This window comes from Hipposideros armiger, unplaced genomic scaffold, assembly GCF_001890085.2.
Source record: "Hipposideros armiger isolate ML-2016 unplaced genomic scaffold, ASM189008v1 scaffold_97, whole genome shotgun sequence".
Classification (NCBI taxonomy): domain Eukaryota; kingdom Metazoa; phylum Chordata; class Mammalia; order Chiroptera; family Hipposideridae; genus Hipposideros; species Hipposideros armiger.
Window position 1 is genome coordinate 341342 of NW_017731447.1, and position 13409 is coordinate 354750.

General features: G+C 47.8%; 1 protein-coding gene across 1 annotated transcript in view; it reads left to right on the plus strand.

Moving 5' to 3' along the window:
- PLXNA4 (plexin A4) overlaps positions 1–13409 on the plus strand; it is a 378640-nt gene that overhangs the window by 88244 nt on the left and 276987 nt on the right. The gene's annotated exons all lie outside the window — the stretch shown is intronic.

Below are 13409 nucleotides of genomic sequence, written 5' to 3' on the forward strand. Positions count from 1 at the left end.
GAGATTGCCTAAGTTCATTTGAGATCCTAGGAACCAGACTGTGACCCTGAAAATCATTAACTGGGCTAAGAATTATTATCATTTTGAGCCCTATGTTCTAAGCTTTGTGTTAGATATTGTTCATCTTTCATCTCATTTCATTTGATAACCCTCATTATACGTAAGGTAGAGATTTCCGTTTCATAGTTGAAGCCCTGGTCAAAACCTCTAGCTAATAAAGCGAAGAAGCAGCTAAGATTGAAATCCATGGATGTCAGCCTCGAATAAAGCCCGCTCCCTCTCCTGACACCACACTAAATAAGACAGAGAGGATGAACAGGACTGGGGAGCGTTTTAAGGACTGAGTAATGGTGAGGAGATGGCATGAAATCCAGTTGTGACATCACTAGGGGGGAATATGAACCTTTTGCTTGAACTTTGTCCCATGTTAAATCTGAGAAAGGCCCATTTATGCATTTACTTCCTAGAAAAACTTGGGGCCCACCTTTTAAAAGTTAGTGTTCTCTTCTTCAACTTTAAGAAGGAAATTCTGACACAGGCTATGCCATGGACGAACCTTGAGGATGTTATTCTAGGTGAAATTAGCCAGTCATGAAAAGACAGATATTGTATGATTCCATTTAACTGATACCTACAGCAGTGAATTCATAGAGACAGAAAGCAGATTGATAGTTGCCAGGGGCTGAGGAGAGAAAGGAGTGGGGAGTTGTTTAATGGGTACAGAGTCACAGTTCTAGATGCAAAGAGTTTTGGAGCTGGGTTGCACAATAATGTGAATGTGCTTAATATTGTTGAACTGTACACTTAAACGTGGCGAAGATGATGCATTTTATGTTCTGTGTAGCTTCTCATAATTTTAAAACGTGAGTGTTCTCATTCCTATTCAAGTACTTGGAAGTGAAGAGCCTTTTGTTAAGCTGGGGCATCTGGGGTGGTTTTAGGTTAGCTGCTGGGGCTGTGGATGACCAAAGCCTGAGTGAGTGTAGGAACTGACGAGCCCCCAGGAATGAGCCCTGGAGCAGAAGCACACGTGAGCCGAGCAAAGGCTTGGGAAGAGCACAGGCTTTCCTGCCCTCCACTGGACTAGCAGCTTCTAGAACTTACTGGCTCAGTCTCATGGAGAGGCTAGGAAGTAACATTTCAGGCAGTGTGAGAAACCCCGTGACTCAGAAAACACATTTCCTCTGAGGAAATCGTTCTAGGGGAAGAGGGACTATTAAATATGTGAGAACTCAGATTCTAAAACAGAAGCACAAATCAATGAGCTTGACCTTGACTCCTGGGCAGGGGTTGTGGGGGCTGCCTATACCCCAAGCTATCGTAGATGCCAAACCCGTGGGAGAAAGAGTGTCAGCACGCCACAAGCATTGGCTGATATGTGTGGGATATGGGTTGACAAACTACAGCCCACAGACCAAATCCGAATCCACCCCTGATTTTGGTATAACCCATGCGCTAAGAATGGCTTTAACATAAATTAATGGTTTTTAGAAAAGCAAAAGACAAATACTATTTCATGACATGTAAAAATTACATGCAATCTGAATTTTAGTGTGCATAAGTAAAGTTTTATTGGAACACAGCCACACTTGTTTGTTTTGCCCCCGGCAGCTTTCGTGCTGCTCCAGCAAAGTTGAGAAGTGGTGACAGAGACTGTGGTCTGCAAAGCCGGAACTATTTCTTTTCTGGCCTTTACAGAAAGGTTTGCTGACCCCAGTCTAGTCCAGTATTTTTTCAAACCGTAGGTCACAAACCCTGAGTCACTCATGAGTCAGCTTAGTGGAAAATGATCAGCATTAAACATATAAATAAATAAATAAATAAATAAATAAATAAATAAATAAATAGACAGAAAACACCAGAGTACATCACTTGTTGTACAGTGATGTTCCTCCTTCAAGATTTTTCTCTTCCCTTAAGTTTTTATTGCAGTTAAATGTGCATGTGTATACTCAAGCATCATGTGAACTATTTTTCTTATTTATGGGTCTTGTAAAAAGTGTTGGAAAGCTTCTGGTCTTGGTAACCCTAGGAAATGTACTGTTGTTCACCGGATACCTGGGATAGAATTTGGATGCACGCCTCTCTGCTACCTCGGCTCAGGGCTCCGTGGTTGTCTGTTTCTGCAGCCCAGGCTCACGCTGAGCTGGTGGGTACAGGGTTCTCAGCAACATTTCTGTCCCCAAGAGCACATTGTTGCTAGCAATGGCTGATGTTTGACCCCAGGTAGGGCTGTCCCCTTGTTTCTGCCCAATTTCCTCCCACTTAAAGAGGGAGGGCAGTTTCCCAGAGGGCAATGAATGAGCAATGTTCATTCGCTCTCGGGCAGAAAGAGCAAAACAAGCAAAGTCCAGGACCAAGGACACAGAGCTCCCTTCCTGACCCCCTTGATTGGCAGCCGATACAGAGCGATGAAGGGCTGCTCTTGTGCAAGGTGACAAGAGGCAAGAGCCGGGACGCCTTTGTGTTTATAAACATGTTGCCAAAAGTGTCACAGTTATAATTGAAAAACATCAATAGCGATCAATGGGAACAAATCACTGGCCCTGCCATTTAGAAGGAACAGAAATCCAGGCATGGAGGAAGTGAAGGGGAAGAATCTATAGAGGGTGGAAACACTGTTACAACCCTCCCCCTTGCCTACTCCCCTCCCCTGCACCCTCCCTTACTTTGTCCTTTGTCCCTGTCCCTCTGTAACTCTATTCGCTCATCACTGCCAATTTTTCAATAGAAGAAAAACCCTTGATTTGCACAAGAGCATTTGCCTTGGTCTTAGGAGCAGAGTCAGAACAGGACGAGCTGCTTTCCTCTTCCTTTCCCCCATTGTGCCCAGTGTGTCTGTCGAATTTCAAATAGTGAGTCAGTGAACAAGTGCTTAGCCAAGCTTCACAGTCTCAAAGCCACTAATCATAGGCTTCCTCCATGAAGGCCTTCAACAACCAGGTAACAAAGGTCATGATGATACGATGTGCTTTGTTTGAAGCCGACTATTCCAGGCCTTCGAAGCTAAGCTGGATTGGGTCCATCTTGGTTTCGAAACTATGGGCAGCTCCAGGGAGGCGTGTTCAGCAGGAGGGTTTGACCCTCACATCATGGTGGAAAGCAGATTGCTCTGTCCTCTAAATCAGGAGCAACTGATAGGTAGGGATTCTAAGAATTTGCAGTGAATGTGCCAAAGTGGTCCTAGGAACTTGTGTGGACATCTAAGGTGGAAAACCTTGGGGGCAGAATGAATAAACCTTGATGGACAGTGAGGAAAGAGAACCCTTCTTAGGGTCAGGTCACTGGAGAAAAAAGGGTGTGATCTTGATAAGATAAGATGAAAGATAAGACATGATAAGATAAGATACTGACAACAGCAGCAGGATGGCTTGGTGCTGGTTACAGGGCTTCAGAGAAGCACAGGGGGACTCAGGTTCCCAGAAGGCAGAGTTGCCTGGGTATTTGGCTATGGATGGTCAATAAGATTCTTTCAATGTGCAGAACCTCTCTCATCCTAAATCACCTCTAACAATCTTAAACATGAGGAACAATGGATTAAGGGAATTTTATCCAAATAAACCAAAGTAACCAAGGAAGAGAGTTTAGAGAATGAGTATCAGGCAGTTACAGAGGAAGCAGTGTCACCACAGAACTGAAGAGGGTAGATAGGGGACCCAGCAAGAAAGAGAACAGGGACCCAAGGACCAAGGATCAAACCAGCTTTCTGTGGATGAAACACTAGCACACTGGGTATGAGCTAGAATCACAGGTTTAGTGAGGATTCATTCATTCATATCTCTCTCTCTCTCTCTCTCTCTCTCTCTCTCTCTCTCTCTCTCCCTCTCATTTATTCATTTGCCCATTGTATTGGTTGTTTATTATAGGCCAGGCATTTTTCTGTACATTGGGAAGTCCAGTTTAAAAGATAACAAAAGTAAAATCTCTGCCCTCGAGGAATTTGTGAGCTAAAAACATTACCTCATGCCTGATCTATGAGACAAAGTCTATATCCTGAGATTTCTCACTTTGTCTCAAAATGATTTCATCATTTAAATGGCTGAATATGTAGTTTGAGGGGATGTCTTGGAGCAGGGGTTTAGGAAGAGGCCCAGAAGGCCCAGGCAGAGACCCTCTGAGGAGGGGAGCAAACCTGGTTCTTTAGGCAGCAGACAAAATGATGCACAAGGCCTTCAGATGGGGAGCACCCTCTGCTATTTCACCTCTGGCTGTCAGGGGCTCCCCCATAGCCCTGGTCCATAAGTGAGATGACAGGAGGGTGGATTGGCCTTGCACAATGAGAGAGGTAATGATCTTCGAGGCCAGAAGGGAAGCAGAGGTTCCTGTAGAGTGGTCACAAACTAAGCCTACGAGAGAGTCTGTAGATTTCTAGTCTGCACGCAAAACAGCGTCTGGCAACATTCCTTTGCAGAGATTCGACCTCTGCTTTGTCCTGGTAGCATTGGTAGGATACCCCCACTCTTTAATATTGGGCTGTGAATCGCAGTGGAATTTGTTCTACATTCTGAGATATTGTTCCCTTTTCATGGTTTGTGGAGAAGCACCTATGCATGTGTGAATAGGAGTGTGGGGGTGGGGGGAATATGGCACCAGTTGTGGTTAAAGGACTTTTAGACACCATCCATTCATCCATCCATCTAACCAACCAACCAGCCAACCAACCAACCAACCATTCATCCATTGGTTTACTTGAGAAGCATTTACTGACTGCCCACAATATGCCCTAGTCCATACCCTAGGGACAGAATTGGGAGCAGAGTCCCCCTTGGTTGCTTTCCAAGCCCCAGTTTTGCCATTTATCTTTTCAATGGCTGCTCTTTTACAAAGGTCCAGTGTCTCATCTTTGAATAGCCTTGTGCTGTCACCAGAAGGGAAGATGCAACAATAGTGGTAATGAGAGTTATTGCTCCCAAGCAAAGCTTACCTGTTAGGAGGGAGAAATCATGATGAGAATCGCCTCTGGGTACACAGCTCAAGAGGGACCAAGCATGAGGACAGTGGGAAGGACGGAGGGTGACAGGCTGGGCGGGATGGGAAGAGCCCTGGACTTAACTGACTGTGTGACCCAGGGCAAGTGACTTCCATAGTGGTTACCAGTGTCATTTCTCATAGGAAGGGGTTGAACATTTGAATCCTTCTGTGACATTGAGTGAAGTTTCACTTGTTCATGACACCAACCTATTGATCTGTGTTTTGCTCCCCCCACACACACACTGTCTTCTCTTTTTGTCACCCCAGGCCTTTTCCTTTTCAGAACTGACCAGCTCATAAATCAATGCAGTCCTTCCTCCAGCTGTTTTTCCTGCAGGGCTTCCATCTGGCCAATGTCCCACATCATCCTCTAGCCCAGCACTGTCCAATCGAGCTTTCGGCGATGATGATGATGATGATGGCAGTATTCATATCTACACCTGTCATCATGGCAGCTGCTGGCCACACTGACTATCGCACACCTGAAATATGGCTAGCGTGACTGAGGAACTGGACTTTCAATTATATTTAATTTTAACTTAACACATGTATCTAATAACTACTTTAGAGGGTAACATAGCTCTAACCTCTTCCCAACATTCTTTGGTCATTATTGTCTTTATCTATTTATTTCTCCTTAGACCATTATTTAAGAGCCTGGTAACTGTAGTCACACTTCCTTAGCTCGAATTCTCCACAACCTCTCACTAGCTGTGGAGCGTTGGGCTAATTTCTTAACTTGTCCAAGCTTCAGGTTCATGTGTGTAGAATAAGGGTGCTGATTGTGCTGCCTGCCAGGATTGTTGTGGGTATTCGCCGAGATAATGGATGGGGAGTATTTAGCACCATGCCTGGCACTTAGTAAATGTTAGCTGAGAAGGAGGAGGAAGAGGAGGAAAAGAGAGAGGATATAAGTCCATCTTTTCTTTTCCATTAGAGCAAAGCCTTGAGGACTAAGTCTATCTAATCTTTAGTTATTACTATTTAGCATATGGAGACAATACCATACTGTCTCCCTGGGCTCACATGAGTATCCTTTTTATTCGATTTCTTTCTCTTTCCCCAGCTCTGAGCTCTGAGCTCTGCAGCAGGTCAGATACAAACCTCTTAATAGTGCCTACCCTGATGTGAGCTGAGTGACTGTCACCACACACACACACACACACACACACACACACACACACACACATTGACACACACACGCATGCATGCACACATACGCACACACATGCACGCACACACATGCACACACTTACTACAAAGCAGATGGACCCGGTATTTCATTCCTTTAGACGCATCTGTGTCTCCTGTCTCTGGCTCCTCCTCCTCTGGGTGATGGGGAGCAGGGTGATGACCCCATTAATTCCAGGCAGGCCCTTGTTGCTCTGCAGGTCTCCATCTCTCATCAGGCCTCCCCTCTGGCCAACTCCATGTCCCATGTGACATCTCTCAATGCTGCCCCAGGAATCAGATGTCTAAATAGCAAATGAAAGATTAATGCCGGTGGCCAAGATTGGGGTGTGAATAATTTAAAGGGCAGAATGAGAGCCAGCTCCGCTTACCAACAGGGCTGCCTGGGCAGAGGTCAGGGAGAGGGGAAGGGCCACCGTCAGGCCAAGGACAGGAGGTTGTGGGTTCTAATGAGTTGATCAGGGAGAGGATTTGTCATCATTGGTGTTGGGAAGAATTTGTAGTCACAACCGGGAAAATGGGTCCTTTGGTATTTTTATCCATACAAGGGATTGTGGGGGGGAGGGTTTCATAAGGAGCATCGGCCGTCTTCCAAGGTGGCACACCACGTTTCCATGGACATTGTAATGCCAGGGACCACCCACTAGATGAGCCTTCTGCCACCCTTAGGATGGCTCCTCTCACCAGTTGTCTCTGTTCTTGTTGCCACCTTGAACCTGTTGGGCTACTGGAATCCACATGACTGGGATATTTGCTGGAATGCCTCCTGGGGATATGGGATTTGAACTGAGGAGGGAAGAAAGGAGGTGTTTATGAATTGAGCAGCTATTTTATAGTCAGTGTGGCTCTTGTCCAGGCAGGAAACCTCTGTGTGAATATGTTCTTGTTTTCCTACCATCTTGGTCACATCTCCGCGACCCCAGCCTCCTGGTAGGCTCACCACACTTTCTCCTCTGATGGTTTGGGGTTTCATAAACATTCTCCCCTCCGGAAGTCTTTAGCAGTGCAGCGAGAAAGTTACATGATGGATTCTCTCCATCACTTAATTGAAGCCATAAAAAATGAAAAGAGAGCTTCCAATAAACCAAACCATTACTCACTGGAGGGTAGAGAGGGGAATCCCAGAACCGGGTCCTGGAAGGCGCAGCTGGGAAGCCCTCCAGCTAACTGTCTATTATGATTATTAATCGCAACAGCAACGGGGTTTATCTGCGCGGAGCTTCTTAATGAACTTGGACTCGTGTCCTTACAAGGTTGTAGCCATTATAGCAACCAGGGCCTTTCCGTTTCAAATCCCTAAAGGCTTAGTTGACCAGGATGGATGTCTAAGTGGGTGCATTTATCCTAGTACTCCCCCAAATTATGAGATGTGTATAGTTATGTGTAGGCCTGAACAGTGGAAGGGAGAAAGCTACATCTGCTGTGATTGGGAGATCCAGGAGGTGATCAGAAAAGTGATAGCAAAGCTGGTGGATGGGTGTAGCTATTTCCGTGTGCCTGATTAATGGTTATATGTTGTGGTAGTGAGCGTTTGGTTTGTGGGTGGTTGATATGGGAGTGGGAAGGAGGTGTGTTAATGGTAGTGAGTATGTATACTTTTTTTCTTTTTAAGATTTTATTGGGGAATTGGGGGAAAGAACAGCTGGGGAATCAGGGAATCAGAGAAGCCACCATCCCAGCCGTGGAGGACTCTGCTCCACCGGCCCATGTTGGCACCATGATCACTGCACTCCTCCCGGCCAAGGCAGATCTGCCACCGGCCATTCGACGGCCACTCATAGTAGCTTACAGAAGCCCACAGCAGCCTCACTGCAGCCCCACTGCAGCCCACAGTGCCTCCAGCGACTCACAGCAGCCCAGATCCAGGTTGAGCTGTTGTTCACCATCTTAGCTGCAGAGGGTGCAGTGTCACTGGCCCTCATGTGGGATCCAAACAGGTGGCCCTGCTGCTCAGAGCTCATGCTCTCATGCTCCCAAGCCAACTCTCAACCAACTGAGCCACTTGGCCGGCCCCATGAGTATATATACTTTAAAATAGCATCATCTCTATGAGGAGCCCATACCATTTGGGTTTCCAGGTGCGTTACAAGTAGGAAGACCCTATACATTGTTGTCCAAACTAGAAGAGTTTTGCAAGTAAAAGGGGACATTATTAATATGTGCCTAGACCACTTTCATAAACCAGACGATTCCTGGCCGCCACAAATAGGTAGTAACTGCACTTATAAGGCACCGTCGGATTGCTTAGGTGTGTTTTCCATTGTGCTTGGCTTCTAGTTGAGCTTCTGTTGAAGTTGAGTCTGTCAGAGTTGGAACTTAGATGAAAGCAGAGGGCTGTCTTGCTGGTGGCATAAACATCGCTGGCCTCTGCCCCATGGCTGCCCCATGGTGGGAACAGCAACCCCATCGACCTGTCCTCAGGCTTGTGTGCCAGTTGCATGCATGTCCTGGTTCTGTGCCCATGTCCTGATACTTGTGGGACTGTGGCACCCACTCAAGGAGCCCTGAGTCTCTTGAGATGGAAGGTGCAGCCAGTGAACCTGAGGGCTGCAGCCTTACTGCTTTGGGAGGGAATGAACCGACCCCCACCCAGGGAACCCTCAGAGTCAAAGTCAGGGTCTGCTGTGTGTGGCTCCAAGGTCATAGTGCAATGAGCCAGGAGCCAGCTCTGTTCTACGGTGGCTGAACCCGCCCTTGACATGGCTCGGGCCTCAGTTTACCTCTACAAGAAAGTCAGGGAAAGACAGTATCCACTAACATGAGTATGAATGTTTGAGGCAGCATTTGGAATGAGCTGTGTAAGAGAAACATACCTTCTTTTTCTGTTTCCCTCCTTCCTTCTCTCCCCGTTCAGCCCTGCAATTCTTTCATGTATTAGATGACTTTGCCCCTAAAGACCTTTGTTCCCTGGAGTCACTAGTTTCTCCATATCAGCAATAGTTTGCTGCCCTGATGGTACCCCTGAGGTGTGGGAGGGAAGGAAAGGGGAGACCTACCCAAATCTCTGCAGGCATCTTCCCCACAGGGAGCTCCCTCCCCGGTGCCCCCCGTTTTCTTTCCATCTGGCCTGAGATCAACAGTAGGCAGCGTGCTCCTAGGATGACACCTAAAAGAATCCTGCCCGGGCTGCTTGCTCCAGAGGAACCTCTCGCCCACCTTCTCCCTGAAAACCAAGAACACCCCATGCCGCAAGCAACTAGATATAAACAGAAACGAATCCATCTGCAAAACCTCAACATGTCACCTGATCCTTATCAGTGCCTCATAATTGCCTCCAAGGAAGATCTTATTATATTAAAAAAGCAATTGCCCTCGATGCTGGTAACACGAATAGATTTTGTGTGATACTTAGACCGGATTTAGCTTTCCGCACAAGATGCCTTTCCTTTCCTTCTGCCCATTCATCTTGGCACAAGCCTCCCGCAATTTTAGCTTTCTGCAGGCTCTCTCGTCATAAAACGATAAGCTCCGTGAGGGTGTCTGTCTTGTTGAATATTGTATCGCCAGTAGAGGAAGAGCGCCTGGTGTGCATCAGGCATGCGATTACATCCTGCCATCCATCCATCCATCCAACCATGCATCCAATTCATTCTTTCACTTGTTCATTCATTCATTCATTCATTCATTCATTCAACAGATGGAGCTAAGGTCTAGAGGGGGAGATGATAAAAACCAAACAATTATAAAACAATAACAAGTTGTTATAAGGGCTTTGAAAGAAACAAATAGGGTGTTGAAATAGAGGATAATCAGGTTGGGCAGGGAGGTCTCCTTCAGCTGGAAGGCAGTAATACCCTCTATGAGACCTAACGGATGACTAGGTGCCAGACATGCGCACAGGTGGACGGAAAAGCTTTCTCAGCATAGGGAGCAGCTCTGCCTGGGCTTGTGAGGGAGGGAAAGGCCTGAGCGCCTTTGAGAGCCTGGGAAACGCTCCCTGTAGCTACAACATTGTGAAAGGGGATGTTTTATTGAGCGTGGAGAGGTAGGGAGGGGCTAGACTATTTCAGAAATGGCTGGGGCAGTCAAGGTACTCAGGGATGATCGGTGGGTGGAATCTGGGATCTTTCGTTCTCCAAGCATAAAGATCTACATGATCCAGAGATGAAGCCACTAGAAAGTCGGTGGTGTGGAAACAAGATGTGAAAGTGGTGAGGCACGTCATTTGAATTTGAACAAGGGGTGCTGGGCAGGGGGTTTGGATGCCAGAATTTCTGGGCCTTCTTCTCTGCTCATACTTTGATTGACACATCATTTGCTTGCCTCTTCTGTTGCCTATGTTTCTAAAGATGATATCACTGTAAATAGGGCACCTGGACTCATATGGCTTTTGCTCAGATTGCAACAGAACTTGAAATCAGGGCCGAACTAAAGCCTTGTGACAAGACCCAGGTTTCAAAAACAACCACAACCGTCACAATGACAGTAACAGCACATGCTCACCTTCTGGGCCCTTTGATGGAAGTCAATTGAAAGCAGTATCAATTTGAGCTAGATTTGGTGGTGAGGGCCAAGCCCGTAAAAGGTCCGTTGTCAGTTATGGTCTCGTCAATTAAGCATCAGAACTGGTTGTTGATGTGGATTTCAGGGCTGAGGCCCAAGAAGGGTGGAGAGGTGCCAGCGCACAATCCGTTGGGTGGGAGTTGCTTCCCAGAGACCGGGGGAGTGTAACCTGTGCGAAGACTGGCTGGGCTCCACGAGAGCTGGGCCTTCATCTGCAGCGAGAGGAGTGATGGGAGAGTCGCTTAGACAAGGGAGGCAACGCCTTCATTTGAAGTGAAATGTCCCCCTTTCTCTGCCAGATCTGAGTACCTTCAAGTGAAAACAGATGAGCACAAGCCCGTTTCGCTCATTTTCTCTCTGTTTTTAAACATTTCCTTGCCTTAAGACCCCCTGTGTTCCTTTAATCCATGACAGCCAGATCATATCACGGGCAAACATAATTGGGATGACGGCCAAGGCACCAGACTTTTTCTTCATGAAGCTGCAGGGGCCTGGGGTTTGCCTCCTGGGCTGCTCTCTCCTGGGGCTCACTCACACCTGAGGTTCGGCAAGGATGCTAGCCTTCAGCGAGGGGATGGACAGACGGGTGGATGGACATTCAGAAAGGGAAAGATCTGGAGTCCAGGAGGTCCCTGGCACCTTCAATACCTCCTGATGGAGACTAGTAAGAGTATAAAATATGGCGGCCTTTTTCCCACCAGGGTCTGGTGGTGGCGGTGGTGTGTGTGGGGGGAGTGCTTGGGGGAAGGTAGCCCAGAAAGACAAAGGCTTTATCATCAAAAGGCAGCACTTTGATATCTCCCCTGCGCCCCCCTCTCTACACCCCCCCCCATGCAACCAATCCCTCTGGTCTCCTCATTAACCTGTCTCCCACTTACGGATAACAAAATGCCATCCTGCCAGAGCACTTTTCCACTGATTGGAATGGAGGTGGCAATCCTACGATTCTCCTATGGAGGGGAAAGGGCTAGGCTGGGGGTCTGTTCCCAGCTGCTCATATGACCTGAGACCACCTGCTCAGCCTCTCTGCGCTTCCTCTCCCCTCAGACAGAGGCGGGAAAAGTATCTCCACTTCCTTCTGCCTTCTGAAGGCTCCCTATGGGAAAGGTGCTTGCTGCTCAGCAGTGCTTGCAGAGCTCAGGAGGCTGGAACTGTGATGCTTCTGTGATACTGTGGCGTTGACTCACTCAGAACCTGCAACCCAGTCTGTAAGGAGAAAATGCGAACCCTGCAAATACAGCAGGGGGCGCCAGGCAGATGGACACAGCCCCCCTTTTCCCACCTGTTTGCCCAATACCGCTACCACCCTCCTCTGTTCCCCAAGCAGTAGGGACAGCTTGGTGATCCAATCCAAACGTGTCTTTATCACTTTTAAACCACCCTAGTTATCTCATGCAGTCTCCCCAAAGAATGTACAGTCTGAGTGTCTGTCAATCCAATGGGATCAGTTTATGAAGAGAGAGCAGGAGAGGTGAGATTCAAAACATTTTGGCACCAAGGGCATCAAGCCTAATGCTGGGTCAAGGTCCCAGAGGTCCCCTGCTGGGCCAGGCATTAACCCTTCAGGGTTAATGGGTCTTATAGGGTCCTTGCGGGGTGACCTAAGAAAAGAGCCAAGACTACCTGGGCAATGGGGGAGGCGTCAGAAGGCCATGGCTACTTACTAACCAATGTGGGACTATTTCACTATTTGAACTTCCATCCTTCCTGGTGCATACTGACTGACTATCGTGGCTAGGAGCAAGTCATGGTTTCTCCAGGTTATGGGAGAGATGGCTAAGGTCGAGGGGAGCAATACGGTCCCATGTAATTATCCAGTTGTGGAATTCCACCTGGGAAGAGAGCGGAGTGATCCATTCACCTTTCACCCAGGGTGGAAGCTAGTTCAGTACGTGGAGTCTTCATTTCTCCTCCCCTGTGAACCCTGTGCTGTGGACCTAACAAGCGGGGAACCCTGTGCTGTGGACCTAACAAGCGGGGAGTGGGCCAGAACTTCAAGGGGTGACAGATAATGCCACTGAGGAAACAAGACTCAGAAACATGAGACAGTCACACAATTTGTGAAGACGTTCCCCCATGCTCAAAACATAAACGTGTGGAGCTTGGTCATGGGGAGATGTCTGGAGATTGGAGCTGCCTGGGGAGGCGGTAGGGTGTGAGATTTGTCCCCCTGTCCCCGTGTGGGTCATCGCGCCGTGCCGCCCAGGCCCTAGGAAATCGGCTACAGCGGGGTGGAGAGTCCGTGCTGAGGACCCGCCTCCGCCCACCTCGGTCCCTGGCTTCACAGCGCAGCTGCCAGCGACCCCCTTCTTTTGGATGTTTGGCTCGAGATGTCCAAACCCAAGGACATCATGTCAGCACGTTTCTCCACTGACTGTAAAAGAACAGCTGCATCTTCCAGAAGACCCTTCCAAGTCCACCGCTTGTTAGGATGATTATAGTATTTTACTTGTGAGATAGTTCGCCTCTTGGGCCCTTTTTTGAGATTCCATTCTCAAATGCAGAGGGATGATATTTTGAGACACAGAATGGTAGAGCAGAATGGGCTTTAGAGATCACGTGATCCTATACTCTCCTCATAGAGATGAGGGCAGAGAGGTGGGGAGGGGTGCCAGGTGGGGGAAGGGGGGAGGCAAGCAGGCAAAATGACCATGTACCTTCCCTGAGGTCACCTGCAGAGGTGGTGGCAGAGATGTGACTGGACCTTCATCTCTATAATGTCCTTTTTTGTTCAAAGTTAGAAA